The 20,964-nt window shown below is 45.4% G+C and overlaps 1 long non-coding RNA gene and 1 pseudogene across 1 annotated transcript; one reads left to right on the forward strand and one right to left on the reverse strand.

Moving 5' to 3' along the window:
- Positions 1-385: 385 nt before the first annotated feature.
- On the forward strand, positions 386-17,677 carry LOC132208740 (uncharacterized). Its single transcript, XR_009444871.1, has 3 exons — positions 386-561; positions 3,531-3,679; positions 15,902-17,677. It is a non-coding gene; the product is annotated as an uncharacterized LOC132208740 (long non-coding RNA).
- A 2,236-nt stretch (positions 17,678-19,913) lies between these two features.
- LOC132208774 (U2 spliceosomal RNA) lies at positions 19,914-20,074 on the reverse strand (annotated as a pseudogene).
- Positions 20,075-20,964: the final 890 nt, after the last annotated feature.

Raw genomic sequence — 20,964 nt, forward strand, 5'->3', positions numbered from 1 at the left:
GGATGTTGTAAATCAGGAACAAAAACAAAGTTGCTGGAAAAGCTCAGCAGGTCTGGCAGCATCTGTGAAGGTAAAAAGACAGAGATAACTTTTCGGGTGCAGTGCCCCTTCCTCAGAGCGACTTATTAAAACCCCAGGGTCGCTAATGTAACAATCTTTCTCATCCAGTTCTCAGTCTGATTTGTCTCAAAATGCAACATTGTGACGACGATCATGAGCTTCTCACAATGCCAACACGAAGCACTGAGCATGCTCCAGCTCGCAGTGAAGTCTGGCTGATTGATGTCAGTGCGCACCAATAGGAGCACAGGGGTGCCGTGCATGACCGGACGGATGTCGCCCAATCGGAATGAAGGGAGGGCGGTATTAGTGAAAACCACGTGATCATCCACGAGAGCGGTCTCGAGTCGCTGAGACAACTGGAACGGCAGATGCTGGAGCATCGGATATAACACGGTGTGCAGCCAGATGAACACAGCAGGTCAAGCAGCATCAGAGGAGCAGGAAAGCTGACGTTTCCGGCCTAGATCCTTCGCTGAGACCAAGATTTATGCAATTGAGGTAAGAGCAGGACACGTTAAAGAAAGCAAAATGGCAGAAAGTGGGAGGGAAGTGATTTTTTTTATCTTGGATCCTCCAGTATCTGCAGTTCCCATTATCACGGGCAGTGATGTTCGTATGGGTTTGGAAGTTTTACAAACACTTCGCGCACATCGGAAAACACACATTTGAAACTCCCAGACTCACGTTCGCAGAAAACAAATCAATGCCTCAGATATTGATAGGCCCGTGTGACCGCCACCATCTCCATTGGGGGGGCAATGATCAGCGGGGCGCATGCGCGGCAGCTTTGAAACTTTGAAAGGGCCGGGTGAAGCTGGGCGCACGCGCAGCCGCCTCTGGTAGAAAGTGAGAGAACAAGGTGTGGGGCTGGACGAACACAGCAGGACTGGCAGCCTCAGAGGAGCAGGAAAGCTGGCGTTTTCGGGCCTACACCCTTCAGAAATGGGGGAGGGGAAAGGGATTCCAAAATAAATAGAGAGTGGGAGGCAGGTGGAGAGGAGACAAACAAGTTAGAGGTGGGGATGGAGCAGGTAAAGGTGAGTGTAGGTGCGGAGGTAGGGAGGGGATAGGTCAGTCTAGGGAGGACCAACAGGTCAAAGGGGTGGGATGAGGTTAGCAGGTAGAAAATGGGGGTGCAGCTTGAGATGAGAGGAGGGGATAGGTGAGAGGAAGAACAGGTTCGGGAGGTGGGGATGAGCAGTTGTTTCTTGCGAACTGAGTGTCGGTGTTCAGTAAAGTGGTCCCCAAGCCTCTGCTTGGTTTCCGTGATGTAGAGGAGGCCACAATGGGTACAGCGGATGCAGTATACCACATTAGCACCTGCATTCCCCATACAGATGGCCGAAAAGCCCTATGCTATTTCCTGTCCTGCAGGTCTGACCAGTTCCCCTCCACTGACCCCCTTATGCGCTTAGGTGAACTCGTCCTCACCGTCAACAACTTCCCTATCAAATCCTCCCACATCCTACAGACAAAATGGGTGGCCATGGGTACCCGCATGGGCCCAAGCTATGCCTGCCTCTTTGTCGGAACAATCCCTCTTCCGTGCATCCACTGGCCCTGAACCCCACCTCTTCCTCCGGTACATGGATGACTGTATTGGCGCTGCCTCGTGCTCCCGTGAGGAGATCGAACAGTTCATGCACTTCACCAACACCTACCACCCCAACATTAAGTTCACCTGGGCCATCTCCTGACACCTTTCTCACCTTCCTGGACCTCTGTTTCCATCTTGGGCAACCGTCTGGAAACCAATATCCATTTCAAGCCCACCGACTCTCTCAGCTACCTAGAATACACCTCCTCCCACCCACCGCCCTCAAAAAATGCCATCTGCTATTCCCAATTCATTCACTTCCGCCGCATCTGCTCCCGGGATTCCACTCCCGTACATCTGATGTCCTTCCTTGTCGAGGACCGCAACGCCGCCCCTGCCCCCCCCCCCCCCCCCCCCCCCCCCCCCGGCAGTGATCCAGAATGCCCTTGACCGTGTCTCCTGCATTTTTCCACAACTCCTCCCTCGCAAACCATCCCTGCAATAACAACCGAAAAAGAATCTCTCTCATCCTCACGTACCACCCCACCAATCGCCGGATACAACGCATCATCCTCTGACATTTCCGCCATCGGCAATCCGACCCCAACACCAAAGACATTTTCCCCTCCCCACCCTTGCCTGTTTTCCGGAGGGACCACTCTCTCCGTGGCTCCACACTCCCCTCCAGCCCCACCACACCTGGCACTTTCACCTGCACCTGTAGGAAGTGCTGCACTTGCCCCCACACCACCTCCCTCATCCCCATCCCAGGCCCCAAGAAGACTTTTCACATCAAGCAGATGTTCAACGGCACATCTGCTCATGTGGTATACTGCATCCCCTGTACCTGTTGTGGCCTCCTCTACATCGGGGAGACCAAGCGGAGGCTTGGGGACAGCTTTGCAGAACACCTACGCTCGGTTCGCAACAAACTACTGCACCTCCAGTCGCGAAACATTTCAACTCCCCGTCCCACTGCTCAGACGACGTGTCCATCCTGGGCCTCCTGCAGTGCCACAACGATGCCAGCCGAAGGTTACAGGAACAGCAATTCATATTCCGCCTGGGAATCCTGCAGCCCAATAGTGTCAATGTGGATTTCACAAGCTTCAAAATCTCCCCTCCCCCAACCGTATCCCAAAACTAGCCCAGCTCGTCCCTGCCTCCCTAACCTGCTCTTCCTCTCTCCTATCTCCTCCTTCCACCTCAAGCTGCATCCCCATTTCCTGCCTACTAACCTCATCCCACCCCCTTGACCTGTTCGTCTTCCCTGGACTGACCTATCTCCTCCCTACCTACCCACCGACACTCACCTTTACCTGCTCCATGCCCGCCTCTTTAACTTGTCTGTCTCCTCTCCACTTATCTTGCCTCTCCATCTTCGATCCTTATTTCGTTCAGAATCCTCTTTCCCTCCCCCATTTCTAATGAAGGGTCCAGGTCTGAAAGGTCACCTATCCTGCTCCTTGGCCTGCTGTGTTCATCCAGCTCCACATCTTGTTGTCTCGGATTCTCCAGCATCTGCAGTTGCCATTATCTCTTATCCAAGTGTTTGTTTCTTCTGGATTTCTTTCCCAGAGTGTGGGATAATAGCAGCTCGCACTGCTCTTACTCGCTTGTGTGCTCCCTGATCACCTTTGTCGGTGTCTAATCTCTTCAGTCTCTTATGGGTAAATTTAATCTCTGTAGTATTTTACTGTTACTTCCTTATACCTTTTTGGAAGTAAATTTTCCACCACCATCCACCCCCAACCGTGTGCTGCTCTCTTACCAGATTAATTTTTGAATGGTATCTTTCACAGCCAGGAAATATTTCCCAGAAAGAGAGTTCATTTTTCTTCCATTTCAGGCCACCAAATTCTACAGCATTTATATTCTGTGTCATTCATTTTGCACTTCTGCAATATGTACTCTGTTTCTCCTTCCACAGATACTAGCGATCATTGCCAAAGCCCTGTTGCCTGTGGAGAAGTTTAACCTTCGTGTCCTGCTGCAGTTTGTATGATGAAGGTGCTCCCACAATGCGGCCATTTGAGAAGTTACAGATCATTCATCTAGCAATACTGAAGAGCTGATGGTGTATGTCCAAATCAACAAACTATTTGTACTTTTATCATCTTTTATAATTTCACAAAAATATTATCAATAAACTTTTGACGTAAGGCCATTATTAGGTCAGGTGACCAAAAAGTAACCATATTTGCACGTTTTCCTGACTATCTTGAAGAAGGAAAGCAAACCTAAGCGGTTTATCATGGGAATTCCAGACCGTGTTGCCTGGTAACTGTAGAAACAGCCCCCAGTAGTGAAGCAATGATTAAACACACTTAAGTCTGAAACTAAATGAGTTGTCCAAGTCTCGAAGGTTGTGTGGTGCAGGGAGATAGGGCTCATCACAGCTAGGAATGAAATCAAGGATGGGAATTTTAAATTGTTGCTTATAAATAGGAGCCTTTGTGGGTCAGGGAGTACAGCAGTGATGGTGAACAGGTCTTGGTACAAATGAACTTGTGTGCAGCAGAATTTTAAATATTCTTGAGGTTACAGGGACGTTGAATGTGGGAGGCCGACTGGCAGTGAGCTTGGATAGTTAAGTCTAGAGGTAACACAGGAATATATGAAAGGTTCAGCAGATGAGCTGAAACGAAGGTGTCACTGTCAGATCATTTCCACTGCAGTGGAAATAAGTGGTTTTTGTGCAGGGCTCTGCTGTTTACCCTCACCTCACCTCAGGAATTCAGCTGTTTGTGAATTTGCGGATCAAGTCTGTAATAAGATCAGGAACCAAGTGCCTGCTGTGACCCAAACTGGGTGTCACTGAGCAGGTTACTGCTGAGTAAGTGCTGCTGAATACTGCTGATGACAACACATTCCATCACTTTACTGATGATAGAGAGTAGACTGCTTGAGGGGAAATTGGTCGGATTGGATTTGCTGTGTTTTTGTGCTGAACAGACCTGGGCCATTTTCCAAATTGTCAATAGATGCCAGCGCTGTAGCAGGACTGAAACAGTTTGGCTTGGAAGCTAGCAAGCTCTAGAGCACTAGTCATCGGTACTGTTGCCAGAGTGTTGTCAGGGCCCATAACCTTTGCACAATTCGTCCATTTATTAATAATTATTTGAAATGAATCAAACTGGATGAAAACTCGTATCTCTGATGTTGGGGACCTCTGGAAAAGGCTGAGATGGATCATCCATTTGGCGGTTCTTGCTGAAGATTGCTGCAGTCTTATCTTTTGCATAGATAGGTTTGGCTCCTCTGTCAGTAAGGATGGGGATTTTTGGCATGCTTCCTCCAGTGAGTTGTTGAATTGCCCATCGCCATTCATGACTGGGTGTGGCAGATCTGCAGAGCTTACATCTGATCTATTGGTTATGAGGTGGCTTCGCTCTAACTCTTGCTGCTTATGCTATTTGGCATGCAGATAGTCCTGTTTGGTAGTCTTACCAGGTTAGCACATTATTTTTAAGTACGCCTTGTGCTGTTCTTGGCATGCCCTCCTACACTCTTCATTCAACCAGTGTTTGTCCCCTGGATCAATGGCAATGGCTGACTGTAGGATATGCTGGGCCATGAGGTTACAGATTGTCTGCTACTGTTATAGTCTCTCTCACAAAGCCTCATAGATATTTGGTTTTGAGTTCCTGTGTCTGTTCCAAGTCTATCCCTTTCAGCGGAAGTTCTTGCCACCCAATACAATGGGGGGTATTCTCAAGTTTAAGATGAGGCTTTGTCTCCACAGGACTGTGTGGCGGTCGCTGTTATCAATCCTGTCATGGACAGATGCCTCTGCAGCTGGGAAATTGGTGACTATGAGATCACTGTTTTCCCCGTTTGGTGTGTCACCACCTGCTGCAGTCCCAGCGAGGCAGCTTTGTCCTTTAGGACCCGGCCAGCCTGATTGGTAATCCTCCTGCAAACTACTCCTGAAGGTGGGCATTGAGTACATTTAGTGCTATTCACACTCTCCGTGCTTCCTCCTTGTACTGTTCAACATGGATGAGATTTTTTAAAATTAAAATTCACTCTTGGGATATGGAAATCGCTGGCTGGACCAGTGTTTATTGCCCAGAAGGCAGTTCACAGTCAACCACATCGCTGTAGGTTTGGAGTCGCATGTCATCCAGACCAGGTAAGAATGACAGAATTCCTTCCCAAAAAGACATAAGTGATCCAGACGGGTCTTTCCTGATTAATTGGCAATGGTTTCATGGTCATCATTAGACTTTTAATTCCAGACCATTCTTTCATTCAAATTCCACCATCTGCCATGGCAGGATGTGAACCCAGGTCCCCAGAATGTTGGCTGGGTCTCTGGATTAATAATCTAGTGATAATACTGCTGCCGATTTATCAACCGAGGGAGGATGGTACATGGTAATCAGCAGGAGCCATGAGACTTCCAGGCATCAGAGTCAAAGTCGAGTACTCCCAGGTCAAATAATCCGGTCGGAATAGCACTGTGCTGCCACGTCTGCCGTGTCTATCCTGCTCCTGGGACAGGACATCACTAAGGACAGTGATGGTGACGTGTGGCATTGTTTGTAAGGCATGATTCCATGCATATGATGCTGTTTCTTGACTAGTCTTTGAGTCACCTCTCCAAATTTTGCCGCTAGCCCCCAGATATTAGTAAGCAGGAGTTTGTGGGGTCGATAAGGCTGATTCTGCAGTTGTCTTTCCTAGTGCCTTGATCAATGCCAAGCGGTCCGCCCAGTTTCATTGCTTTGTTTCGACTTTGCAGTGATTTGCAACTGAGTGGCTTGCTGAGGTTGGCAAATTTCTTTCCCTGAATGACATTAGACCTTTTTTCTGCCATTAGCAATGGTTCCATGGCAACCAGTTGATTCTTAATTCCAGTTTTTAATTGAATTCAAATTCCACCATTTGCTGAGATGGGGTTTGAGCCCAGACTTCTGTTGTCCATTTTAGTATTCTGGATAAAAGTTAAATTCATCAGGTTTGTTCACTCATTTTTAAATATCACCAACGCAGGCTTTGTTTCTTTGCAAAACACTGTCCATCATCCTGTCTCCTCCATCCTCCCCTTCAACAACAAGTGAGGGAGACACATGGAGTTTGTGCCACTCGATTGTCTCAATCTTAATCAGCTGCCTCCGCTGCTTCTCTCTCTTCCACGAGCCCAGCAAACCAAATTGCCTGGCATGTTGCTCCTCATTTTGGTCCTAAATTTGCATCTTTCTCCAGTCTCGTCAAGCCTTACCAGAACTTATCCTAAACCTTTCCCTATTCTCCTAAACTCCAAACATTCCATCTCTCTCTTATTTCTCCTCCTCCTCCTCCTTGCCTCTTCCCCTTTGCCACTTCACAGATATTGTCACTTGTTCTGTCTGCTTCTCATGTCTGGCTATGTCCTTCTCACCCTTTCTGTTTAAAACCAATATTTGACCTCACTGTCATTGGAAAACTCCCACTCCATCTCCACTCTCTCTCTCTCTCTTTCCTGTCTGAAACCCATGTAGTTGATGTCCCTCAAGGATCTATCCTTGGCCCATCCTGTTTCTCACCGACATTCTGCCAGGAGGTGAGATCTTCCACAAGTACTGTGTTGGGTTTCGCATATATTCTACAATGTTCAGATCTAACACCCCTCTATCACTCTCCTTTGCTCCACTGTTACTCAATTATAACACTGCTTATCGTGTTTCCACTACTTGAATAGCTGAAATTTCCTCCAATAACATTTTGTGATCGTTAAACACATTTTCTTCAGTTCTTTATTGCAAATTATTTTTCCTTACTACTGTACTGAATCCATCCCTGTTGCTGGGAACTGTCTGAGGCTGAACTGCACCCTTCTCAATAATGCTGTCATATCTGGCCTCAAGATGAACATCTTACCATACATCTTCTCAATCACAAATGTCAGAAATTTCAATCTCTGAAATGCTCCTTCTCTCACCTCGCTCTAGCTCACTTGTAATGGAAACCCCTTACCCATGTCTGTGTTGCCTTCAACATGACAATCCCAAAAGAGAACTCTCTATTCTCTGCCTGATCAAGAATCTGTTCCCACGATCGGAAATATCCCCTCAGCATTAACCTGCAAACTCCCTGAAGAATCCTATATTTTTAATTACATCACCTGTCTTCAATAATCTAGTCAGTAGTTTCCAGACCTATTTAGTCTTAGCTTAAAAGATAATCCCTGCAAACCAATGATCATCCTAGTCCATCTTCTCTGAAATGCCTCCAGTGAAGTGATATATTTGCTTGAATAAGTCGACCAAAAAAGCTGCTCACATTCCTCCAGATGTGGCCCTACCAGCAATTTGTACATTTGTCCTAAGACATGGACTCCAAACTCTTATACTACAAACACCTTGACATAAGGGATAACATCCCGTTACCCTCCCGGATTTCCTGTTGCAACTGTGTGCTTGCTTCGTGTTTCCTGCACAATTATTCCTGAGTCCCTATGTGATGCAGTTTTCCACAGTTTTTAGCTTTTAAATAACACTGTATTCTTTGGTCGTCTCCTCAAATGAACAACTTCACATTTTCCCACAGTTGTACTCCATTTTCCAACTTGTTGCCCATTATCAATATTTCTCCATAAACTGTAACCCTCATGGAACTTGACGGCTATCCTTTTTTATGAGATGCTCCCTTATTCTTCTAACTTTTTTTTTGTTAGGAGCACTGGGCAAGATGACATGTACGTAACTGCTATCGTTTTAAGGGGCATTCTTTTGAATGACCAGCAGAAGCTTACCGTCCGGTTCTCAGAATCGAGACAGCTTGTTCGTCAAGTTGCTTTGGGCTGGAAAAGCTAATGTCTCATTGTGGCAGTGCAGCAGCACAGAAGGAAAGAAAAAGGAGGAAAGAAAAGGAAGCAAATCTTGCTGTCTGCATCTCACTAATTCTTGGGCATTCTTTGCCATGTGTCAAACACCTGCTGATCCGTTTAGTGACATGAAGTCCCAAGGTGGACACTCCTAGAAGCCAAAATAGATTTCCCCCTGAATCAACTGCTGACCCCCACAAAGGATAATGTGTAGCAGGGACAATGCACAGTTATCCTCGGCCAGGAGGAGGGGATGGTGTGAATTTCTGTCCAGACTGAATTGGATTTTATGAATTTGTGTTACAGGATATTACAAGTGGACTTTAAGGTGGAAGTCTCCATAATTGTAACACCAAACTCTGACAGAATTACTCAATTCATCAGGACCTGGATATTCACATTGTGTTGAGTATTGTGTCCCTGCTCATTCCCATTTGCTGTGTAAAATTTCTCTTTTAAATCACCCCATTCTCTCAATAGATTGTCCCTAAAACTTTCAGTATATGTCCTGTAATCCTTTTTGTGATCAGTTGTTGAGTGTATAATTTATCATCCTAATGTAGTATATCTTTTGTAAACACCTCTATCAAAGGTCCCCTCAAAATACTTTGTTACAAGGAGAACAGTCTCAGTTTCTCCAAATACCTTATTCCGCCATAACTGTTTCTTATCAATAAGGCACTCATCTGGAATGTGTTGGAACATTTTCCACTTCCCTGCATCAGTGCAGCCCCAACAATATTAAAGAAAGTGAACGTTCTCCAGATGAAGCACTGTCAGAGTGGTGTCCCACCCACCACAAACAACATTCCCCTCTACACCACTGAGGCACAGTGGCATCTCTGTGCCAAAGGTAAAGTCACCATTGTCCTACCTGACCATAGGGCTGGTTTAACCTGAAGATTACCACACCCCAGGCGAGGGGAGAGGTTGAGAAGGAGAGTCCATCTATTGTAGATGGATATTCTCTATGTACCAGCAACCCCCAAGTCACATGAAAGAATAATGTTTTAAAAACAACCCTAACCATGCAACTAAAAACCCTCTTCCTACAAACCATTCTGTTAATTCTCCTCTGCCCCCTGTCAGGGACCATCCCGTCCTTCACAGTGTGTGGGGGACCTTTGGTTTGCACAGACTCAGCTCGTCTCTGTTCCTGTCTGTGATGTCATCATGCTGTGACAATGGCACTGAACATCACTGTCTCTGAAGGTGGTAGGCACAGAGATCCTCATAGCGTTTAAGGCATATATAGATGTACACTTGTGATGCCAACACAGTCAAGTCTATGGGCCAAGTGCTGGAAAATTTTTAGATTAGAATAGTTAGGTGGTGGTTTTTAACTGGCACAGGCTGGATGGGCCTCAGAGCCTTTTTCTGTACTGTAGACCTCTGAGACACTTCACATAGGAAGATGCCCAGCAATATTTCAAGCCCTTTCCGAAAATGAGATATTAGAATAAATGACACGTGATTGGTCAGTCTTTTTGAGAGAAAAGTGAGGTTTAGAAGTAAAGCGGTTTACCACGAAATTCTGGAGCCTGAAGCCCAGGAAATTGAAAGTGCCGTCATCAAGTGGACGAATAAAAATGGGATATCATCAGAAGGATTGTATTCGAGGAAAGCACATATCATTTGAGATTTGTGAGGCTGGGGTATATTAGACAGGAAGGGTTCTGAGACTGGAGAAGATTTCAAAAATAGGGAAAAGTGTGAGGTTGGAGGAGATTACCCCCACAAACCTCCCTTTGTTTGACATCTAATCCAGCCTCACAATCCTTGTGAGGCTGGATTAGATGTCAAACAAAGGGAGGTTTGTGAGGGTAAAGACAATTAGAGCTGAGGAAGTTTATATGGGCTGGAGGAATTTACAGAAACAGGAGGGTGTTGAACAAAGAAGAAAAATTACAGCACAGGAACAGGCCCTTTGGCCCTCTAAGCCTGTGCCAGATCCTCTATCCAAACCTGACCCCTATTTTCCAATGATCTGTATCCCTCTGCTCCCTGCCCATTCATGTATCTGTCTAGATACATCTTAAATGTTGCTATCATGCCCACCTCTAACACCTCCAATGGCAATACGTTCCAGGCACCCACCACCCACTGTGTAAAGAACTTGCCGCACATAGCCCCCTTAAACTTTCCCCTCTCAACTTGAAACTGGAGGAGATTACAGAGGTGAGATCTGTGAGACTGAGCAATCTACAGAGATGGTGAGAGTTCTGAGGCTAGAGGGGGATTCCAACGATAGGCAGGTTGTGAGGCTGGAGAGGGATTTCAGCAATGTGGAGGGTGGTGAGGCTCGAGGTGATGGCTGCAATAGTGCAAGTAGTGAGCTTGAGGGTCATGCTCATGGTAGGGAGGGTAGTGAGGTTTGAGGTATGATTCCTGTGATAGTGAGGGTGGTGAGGCTTCAGGGCAGATAATCGTCTAGACAGCACAGTGGAGTACTTACAGCACATGGAGTGCAGCAGTTATAGGAAGTGGTTCAACAACACTTTCTCCAAATCAAATACAAATGGGCAATCAATATTAGTGGTCTTTGCTGCCCAGATATCCCATAAGTAAATTAAAATTATGATGGGTTTCTGGTTTGGAGAGAGCTTGAAGAAGCTGAGGTAATTCTCCTTGGGGCTGATTAGCAATGATTTTGTTGAGTAGTAGACTTGTTTCCAGGATATTAGCTTGCAGAGAGAGAAAAATTATTAACATTGTGGCAATGTTTGGTAAACGCAGAATACAAAATTCAGATAGTTGGCAAACGATGCAGGGTGAAAATGTGAAGATTACTTGATTCAGCAAGTTCCCATGACCTGGAACAGTGCTGAATGGCAGCTGGATGCAGATTTAGCAGTTATTCTCAGAAGAGATTTAACTTTTCAAGGCATGATCAAGCGGGCGGTGGACAACTGGCAGAGGACTTGGGTCAGATTTGCAGCACCTCCCAGAGTGAGAGTGAAGTCTTTGACAGGGTTCCACATGGTAGACTGATGAGTAAAGTTAGATCACATGTGATTCAGGAAGACCTTGCTAATTGGAAGCAGAATTGGCTTAGTTGTAGGAGAGACCATGGTGCTGGAGGATTTTTCAGAGTGGAGTTCTGTAACCAGCGTGTTCCGCAGCAATCGGTAAATGGTCCATTTCTTTGTTTCTCATTAATATAAATGATTTGGATGAGAATTTAAGGGACAAAACTAATAAGCTTGCAGATGATACTAGAAGTGTTGGTATAGTGGTTAGTTAAGGTTTCCTAAGATGATCAATTGGCTCAATGGGTTGAGCAGTGGAGGATGAAGTTCATTTTGAATAAATGTGAGATATTGTATTTTGGTAAAATGAACAAGGATAGGACTGACACACTTAACGCAAATGCTGAGATTCAGGGACATAATTCTTCGAAGTTTATGTAGACAGGGTGGTTCATAAGTTGTTTCGCACACTTGCCTTCATTGCTCAGAACTTTGAGTATAGGAGTTGCGGTGTTATGTTGAGGTTGTACAGGACATTGGTGAGGCTTCATTTTTGGTATTGTGTGCGGTTCTGGTCGCCCTGTTACAAGAAGGACACTATTATTAAACTGGAGACAAGTCAGAAAAGACTCGCTGGGATGTTGCCAGGAATGGAGGGCTTGATGTTCAAAATAGATGGCCAAAACTAGGGCTTTTCTCACTGGAGTAAAGGAGGTTAAGGGGTAACCTTACAGAGGCTTATAAAATCATGAGGGCACAGATTATGTGAATAGCAAGGGGTTTCCCCGAGGCTGGGGGATTTCAAGACAAGGGGACATATGTGTAAGGTGAGAGGAGGAATACATATTTTAAAAAAAAGACATGAAATACAATTTTTCTTTTAGAGTGGTTCATGTGTGGAACAAACTTTCAGAGGAGGTGGTGGATGCAAGTACAATTGCATTGTTTAAAAAAAGATTGAATAATTACATGTGTAAGAAAGGTTTAGAGGGATATCTGTCACATGCAGACAGATGGGATCAGTTTAATTATAGAATGTATATATTTAATATAAATTTCCAAGTTCTAAATTGGAGTAAGGCTATCTTTGACCCTATTGGGCAAGAACTTCCAAAAGATGATCAGGAGAGATAATTCTCTGTTAGTGGGATGCTTGGAAGGTGGGAAGCCTTCAAAAGTAAAATAAAGAGAGTCCAGAAACAGCATATTCCTGTTCATGTGAAGGGCAAGGCTGGTAAATGTAGGGGATACTCATTGACTGGAGAAATTGAGGATCTGGTCAAGAAAAAGAAGGCAGCACATGTCGGGTATTGACAGCAGGAATTGTCAGTCCCTCGACGGAAAAGGGCAGGAGGAGCACACTCAAGGGAAATTGAGAGGGTGTAAAGCAGACATGAGCCATCTTTGGCAAATAGGGTTAAGGGGAGTCCCAAGAGATTCTGAAACTACATTTGGGGCAAAAAAGCAACAAGGGAGAAAATAGGGCCCCTTTAAAATCAACAAGACTATCAGTGTGGAACTGCAGGCTGAGATAGGAAATGAATATTTCACATTAGTATTTACTGCAGAGAAGGATATGGAAATGAGAGAACTTGGAAACATAAATAATGAAAGTGTCCATATTACACAGGATTAGGAGGTGGACATCTTAAGATGCATAAAGGTAGTACATAGGTCCCTGGCATCTGATCAGGTGTTATCCACAAACTCTGGGAGAGGCTAGGGAAATAATTGCTGGGCCGTGTGCTGAGATATTTCTATCACTGATAGACACTGTTGAGGTGCCAGAAGACTGCCTGGCTAATGTCTTGCCGTTCTTTAAGAAAGGTGGTAAGGAAAGGCCGGGGAGCTATCGACCCCTGAGCCTGATGTCAGTGGTGGGTAAATTGTTGGCGGGGATTCTGAGGGACAGGATTTGTATGCGTTTGGAAAAGCAAGGACTGCTTAGGGATAGTCAACATGGCTTTGTGAGTGGGAAATCTTGTCTCACGAACAATATTGAAGTTTTTTTTTGAAGTGACAAAGATTGCTGAAGGCAAAGCAGTGGACATTGTCTATCTGGCTTCAGCAAGGCATTTGCCAAAGCTCCACATGATAGACTGGTTAGCAAGCTTCGATCAAATGGAATCCAGGCAGAGTTAGCTAGTTGAAACAAGGTTGGTTTGAAGGCACGAGACAAGATCATGGTGGGGGTGGGGGGGTGGGGTCTATTTTCGGTCTAGAGGACTATGAACAGCAGTGTGCTGTAAGGATTGGTGCTGGTTCCACTGCTTTTTTGTCATTGACACAAATCATGTGGAATGAATATTGGAGGAATGGTTAGTAAGTGTGCAGATGACTCTGATATTGTTGTTGTAGTAGACAGCAAAGAAGTTTACCTCCAAGTACAATGGGAATTTAATCAGATGGGTCAATGGGCCGAGGAGTGCCAGAAATCAGTTTAGTTTGAATAAATGCGAGCTATTGCATTGTGGTAATGAAAATCAGGGCAGGGCTTAAACACTTAATAATGAGGTCCTGGGGACTGTTATGCAACAGAGACTCCTTGGGATGTTGGTGCACAGTTCCTTGAAGGTGGATGGCGGGTACAGAAGGTAGTGAAGATGATATTTGCTGTGCTGCATTTATTGGTCAGTGCATTGAATGTAGGAGTTGGGAGGTCATGTTATAGGCTGAACAAGGCATTGATTATGCTGCTTTTGGAATACTGTGTACGGTTCTGGTCTCCCTGCAATAGGAATGATGCTGTTAAACTTGGCAGGGTGCAGAAAAGATTTACGAGGATGTTGGAAGTTTCAAGCTGTGGGGAGACGCTGAATATGCTAGGGCTATTTTCCCTAGAGCATTGAGAGGTGACCTTCTAAAAGCTAATAAAATTATGGTGGGCAGAGTGTGAATAACTAAGGTTGTTTTCCCAGGGTAGGGGAGATGAGAACTAAACACTGGTTTAAGCTGACAGGGAAAGTTTTAAAAGGGAAAGCGGATGGTGCCTGTGTAGAATGAGCTGCCAGAGGAACTGGCGGAAGCTCGTCAATTACCCATCCAGATATAGAACATAGAACATAGAACAGTACAGCACAGAACAGGCCCTTCAGCCCACAATGTTGTGCCGACCATTGATCCTCATGTATGCACCCTCAAATTTCTGTGACCATATACATGTCCAGCAGTCTCTTAAATGACCCCAATGACCTTGCTTCCACAACTGCTGCTGGCAACGCATTCCATGCTCTCACAACTCTCTGCGTAAAGAACCTGCCTCTGACATCCCCTCGATACTTTCCACCAACCAGCTTAAAACTATGACCCCTCGTGCTAGCCATTTCTGCCCTGGGAAATAGTCTCTGGCTATCAACTCTATCTATGCCTCTCATTATCTTGTATACCTCAATTAGGTCCCCTCTCCTCCTCCTTTTCTCCAATGAAAAGAGACCGAGCTCAGTCAACCTCTCTTCATAAGATAAGCCCTCCAGTCCAGGCAGCATCCTGGGAACCCTCCTCTGAACCCTCTCCAAAGCATCCACATCTTTCCTATAATAGGGCGCCCAGAACTGGACGCAGTATTCCAAGTGCGGTCTAACCAAAGTTTTATAGAGCTGCAACAAGATCTCACGACTCTTAAACTCAATCCCCCTGTTAATGAAAGCCAAAACACCATATGCTTTCTTAACAACCCTGTCCACTTGGGTGGCCATTTTAAGGGATCTATGTATCTGCACACCAAGATCCCTCTGTTCCTCCACGCTGCCAAGAATCCTATCCTTAGTCCTGTACTCAGCTTTCAAATTCGACCTTCCAAAATGCATCACCTCGCATTTATCCAGGTTGAACTCCATCTGCCACCTCTCAGCCCATCTCTGCATCCTGTCAATGTCCCGCTGCAGCCTACAACAGCCCTCTACACTGTCAACGACACCTCCGACCTTTGTGTCGTCTGCAAACTTGCTGACCCATCCTTCAATTCCCTCGTCCAAGTCATTAATAAAAATGACAAACAGTAGAGGCCCAAGGACAGAGCCCTGTGGAACTCCACTCACCACTGACTTCCAGGCAGAATATTTTCCTTCTACTACCACTCGCTGTCTTCTGTTGGCCAGCCAATTCTGTATCCAAGCAGCTAAGTTCCCCTGTATCCCATTCCTCCTGACCTTCTGAATGAGCCTACCATGGGGAACCTTATCAAATGCCTTACTGAAGTCCATATACACCACATCCACAGCTCGACCCTCATCAACTTTTCTAGTCACATCCTCAAAAAACTCGATAAGGTTTGTAAGGCATGACCTACCCCTCACAAAGCCGTGTTGACTGTATTTGATCAAGCCATGCTCTTCCAGATAGTCATAAATCTTATCCCTCAGATATCTTTTAATGTTGTATGTGAATAGGGAATGTTTAGAGGAATATGGGTCAAATGCTTGCAAATGGGATTAGATTAATTTAGGATATCTGGTCAGCATGGACAACTGGGATTGTTCCATGCTGTACAACTCGGACTAAGCATTTTTGTTTTCATTTCAGATTTCCACAATTTTACTTCTGCACTGTTCTTAACCTTTCAATCCCTCTGAAAGACTGAGTTACAGATTTATACAATGCCTGTCCTTCCTCCCTGGCTCTCCCACCTCTCTTTCGGTAATTTTGTGTAAACACTGACTGACTGAATACCTTACCTGGAGGATATTTATGAATGGATTTGTTCTAATGATAATCCAACATGTTTTCCAAGTGTCGCTCCACAAATGTCCAGAGGATTTCTCAGTTTCACAGTCTGTTTTCTCTTCTGGTTTCTCACTCATTGCACTTACTTTCTGTGTGATAGCTTAGTCTGCAGTTAGAGAATTCAAACTGTTCCACATCCAGGTCTGACAGTCACTTTGTTTATCACAACCCAATTATCTCAGGATTTTGAACATTGAAGGAGAAAGCAGCACTCACACTTTGGAGAAATACAAATGGTTTGTGTGTAAAAGAGTCTGTGAAGATTCATCTGAAATGTTCTAACACCAGCGCAGTGACTCTGGGGAGAGACTGTGGAAATGGGCAGATTGCAAGAAGGAACTTCTTCATCCATCCCACCTAGAAACTGACCACCAGAGTCACACTGGAGAGAAACCATTCACCTGCTCTGATTGTGGTATGGGATTCACTCAGTCATCTAACCTGCTTAAACACCAGGGAGCTCTCACTGGATAGAAACCATTCACTTGCTTGGAATGTGGGAAACAATTCACTCAGACAACTCACCTGCTGATACACCAGCAAATTGACACTGGAGAGAGACCATTGGCCTGTTGTGTGTGGGAAAGTTTTTCTGACTCGAATTCCCCTCTGACACACCAGCAAATTCACTCTTGGGAGAGAGCATTCGTGAGCTGAGTGTGGGAAAGCATTCACTCAGTCGTCCAAACAGTCACAAAGAACCACGGTTGAAGCATTTTGCTATCACTCTCACGATCAAATGAACCATAGTTTTGGGCTGTTTGTACTGCTGTTACTAATCCCAGCTCAATTAAAGGTGCTGGTATTGTGAATAAAATGTTAATAACAGTTGTATATCTGTCAGGTGGAGCTTGGAAATAGTCACGTCACGACACATTCACACTGACTAAAGACTATCCACCAGCACAGTATGTGAAAAGGGATTTCCTGGTTCATCAGGACTAGTTAAGTAGCAGCAAATTTGAGTAACTCTTGGGTTTTTTTTTATTCTGCTGTTAGCTGTCTCCAAACCAGGTATTTTTGGGCTTGTTTCTGGAGATCATAGAATCCCTCCAGTGTGGAAGCAGATGACTTGGCCCATCAAGTCCACACTGAACCTATGAAGTGTCTTACCCAGACCCTGTCTGCGTCGGTTTCCTCCCACAGTCCATAAATGTGCAAATTAGGTCGATTGACTATGCTAAATTACCCTTAGTATCTTGTGTGCAGAATGCAAGGACAGAGTGGGGTGTGAGACTGGATGGGATGCCCTTTGGAGGGTTTGTGTGGACTCAGTGGACTGAATGGCCATCTTCCACACTGTAGGAATTCTATGATGATCTCGATGGCCCTTTATTTATTAGTTATGTCTGCACACCTTTTACAATTACGGATCCTGTTGCTCTCCACAGACACGTTTCAACTTTTAATAGGTGTTTGTTGATTTGGAAACAATCGTAATGTTTCCTTTTGAGTTTTGCCCACAAAATGAAAGTTTTAAGTCGAAACAAAAGATTGGGAGGAGTCCAGTACTATATCCCCGATTGCATTTTCCCGATCGGCTATGAAACCTGGTGTCCGTTGTGACTCTGTTCGCGGGGGGTGGAGAATGCAGTCTCTTCAAATCTTTACCTGTTGTCCACAGCAGTGATGGATTTCATGATGAATACATATACACTAGATATCACACAATGTCTTGGTTTATTTTCTATTTAGTCTGCTGTACTTTACTCCACAGAGACCGAGATAATGGTCTGGGGACCTAGGTTTGAATCCCACCATTCCAGATGGTGGAATTTGAGTTTTTTTTAAAAATCTGGTAATAAGAATCTAATGATGACCGTGAATCCATTGCCATTGTTGGAAAAACCTGTGTCCTTTAGGGAAGGAAACTGCCATTCTTATCCAGTAATATCAAGATCCCATGAATGATATTTTTTTTTAAAAAATTTTAAAAATCTGCAAATACATTTATCTCTGTCTTAATTTATTTCACCACCGACAGTTCAAACTGGTTGATGGCTACTTTCACTTTTGATCATGTTGTGGCCATTTCATGGTTGAAACAAAAAAAATGCATGAATGGAACCACAGTTGTTCTTGTAGGAACAATGCATGCTCTGATATGTTTGAAAAAAAAACCTCATCTCACTTATGAGCCAGATATCAAAGCTGACCAGATCCTGATGCTGTGCACCGTGAAAGTGAAATTCTTCACCGTCTTATCCACTTGTGTTGCTATTTCAGGGAGCTATGCACCTCCCAAACTCCTGAACACCTTTGAGAATTTCATCAAACTGACCCCCAATGGCAGGAATGGACAGAGTCAGCTTGGCTTGATGATCATAATTCAGGCTCAACCAATCTCCTGGAGCATTTTGAGAATGCAATTAGTAGTGAGTGTGGCCACCTCTCTGTACTGTAGTGATACAGATCCTCTGATCCTGCTTGCCCCAAATGGCTGATATTGAATGATTCATTGGAAATGCTGTGTCAGGATCTCCTGACTTAATCCTGTCTCCCTTGCCCTGACTGAGAACTGTTTCCCTGAGACTTTGAGACGTGAGCATTTGGTCAAAACACGTGTTTGTTGCCACAGCTGCTAACCAGCCGTTAACTGACTGCTGGTAATAACAGTGAACAGCTGCCTGGCTTGCGCCTGTGATAAACAACCAAGCAAGACAGGAGCACTGTGAAACATTAAGTTCTAGTTGAGACGTCAAAGTGCAAAAATGCCAGGGAAAGGCAGAGATATTGTGGCAGAACACGTCTCAGGTGCTAAACAGCTTGCAGAGTTCTTACAGAAAGCATGTACTTTGCGGACAGGCAATTCTGCATCTTGATGTAGCATTTTTATCTAACTTCTGGCTCATCTTGCTAGATTTGCAAATATCTCCACGTCTGGCTAATGTGAGAATTGGCTTGGTCATTTACAGTTGTGTCCCATGTCAGCGAATTGATAATCTGATTAAACTCACAGGCCTTGACTTGAGAGAAATAAAGCACAAGTTTGATTGGGTGCTGTTGCACTCAAATGAAAAACGTGCATTGTATATGCCATATCCTTTCCTGGCTCACAGTGTTTCCAAAATCTCTAGTTCAATACATCCCAAGTCATCATCATCAGAGGCAAAACTAGTGAATACTTCGATCACTTCATCTTTTGTTTTTTTCTGAAATGCTATTTGTAATGAGGTAGTATTGGCAGGCAATTTTCTTTTACTTCTGATGCCATGTGTGACTCTTCAGGGATGGTGTTGGTGGGAAGATGCGACATGCACCACGGATGAGGCACGAACATTCAGAGCAAGTGCTGAGCATGCAGAAAAGGAGAGATGAACGGTTACCTTGGAAAAAGCACATTTGGAGAAAGTTGGGTGAGAGTGCTGAGAGAAAGGACTTTGGCGGCATGGTGGCTCTGTGTTTAGCGCTGCTGCCTCACTGCACCAGGACACGTGTTTGATTCCAGCCTTAGGTGACTGCCTGTGTGGAGTTTGCACATTCTCTCTGTGTCTGTGTGGGTTTCCTCAGAGTGCTCCCGCAGTCCAAAAGATGTGCAGGCTAGGTGGATTAGCCATGTTAAATTGCCTGTAGTGTTAAGGGAGAGGTCGATTAGGTGGGGTATAGGTCTGGCTGGGATGCTCTGAGGTTTGATGAGGACTTGTTGGGCTGAAGGGCTGTTATAGTTCCAGAGTGCTGAACTGCTGTAGATTACAAGGTCCGGAGCTGGATGAACACAGCAGGCCAAGCAGCAAAGGAGCAGGAAGTGCGATGCCTCAGGCCTAGACACCCTTCTTCAGTTTTTGATCAGGCTGTTTTAAAATTGGTTTAACGAGACTGCACCATTCCTGCAAATACTGCAATACCAGGATGATGCTTGGAGAGGACAGAGCAAGCTCCTGTTCCAAAAATTGGTTTAATATAGGGTCCTTAAGTAAAGAACATATCAGATACTAAAGCTGATAAGAACATTTTTTTAATTTGAAAAAATATACTTTATTCATAAGATGTACAAAAAAAAAACACATTCATACACCTACCCAGTCATGCAAGCTGCTCTGGGTTACCCAGGGTGTACGTCCACCAACTAAAGGGGAAAAAAAAACAAAGCAAAGAAAATACACCGGCAGTCTTCACCCCGCACAGTCCCCGTTGGCCCCCTGACCAGTTGGGGGAGGCGCCAGCTGGGCTCAGTTACCAGATAGGGCCCTTGTTTCTATTCTGGACGAGGGGTTTCATACAGTGGTCTTTCCCCACCGCACCTTGGCGGCGGCTGCCCCGAGCTTTAGTGTGTCACTCAGCACGTAGTCCTGGACCTTGGAGTGCGCCAGTGTGCAACATTCGTTCGTGGTCAGTTCTTTCAGCTGGCAGACCAGCAAGTTGCAGGCAAACCAAAGAGCGCCTTTCACCGCATTGATGGTCCTCCAGGCGCAGTTGATGTTGGTCTCGATGTGCGTCCCGGGAAACAGCCCGTAGAGCATGGAGTCCCGCGTCACGGAGCTGCTCGGGATGAACCTCGACAAATACCACTGCAACCCCTCCAGACCTCCTGTGCATAGGCACACCTCAGAAGGAGGTGATAGACAGTCTCGTTCCCCCCCCCCGCAGCCACCTCGAGGGCAGTGCGCAATGGCGCAGAGATTCCGGGCGTGCATAAAGGATCTCACTGGCAGAGCCCCTCTCACCGCCAGCCAAGCAATGTCCTTGTGCTTGTTTGAAAGTTCTGGCGATGAGACATTCTGCCAAATGACTTTGGCAGTCTGCGTGGGGAACCACATGACGGGATCCACCCTCTCCTTTTCCCGAAGGGTCTCGAGGATACGATGTGCTGACCATTGCCAGACGGCCTTGTGGTCAAAGGCGTTTCCTTTCAAAAATTTCTC

The sequence above is a fragment of the Stegostoma tigrinum genome, unplaced genomic scaffold (genome assembly GCF_030684315.1).
Source record: "Stegostoma tigrinum isolate sSteTig4 unplaced genomic scaffold, sSteTig4.hap1 scaffold_53, whole genome shotgun sequence".
In the NCBI taxonomy this organism is placed as follows: Eukaryota; Metazoa; Chordata; class Chondrichthyes; order Orectolobiformes; family Stegostomatidae; genus Stegostoma; species Stegostoma tigrinum.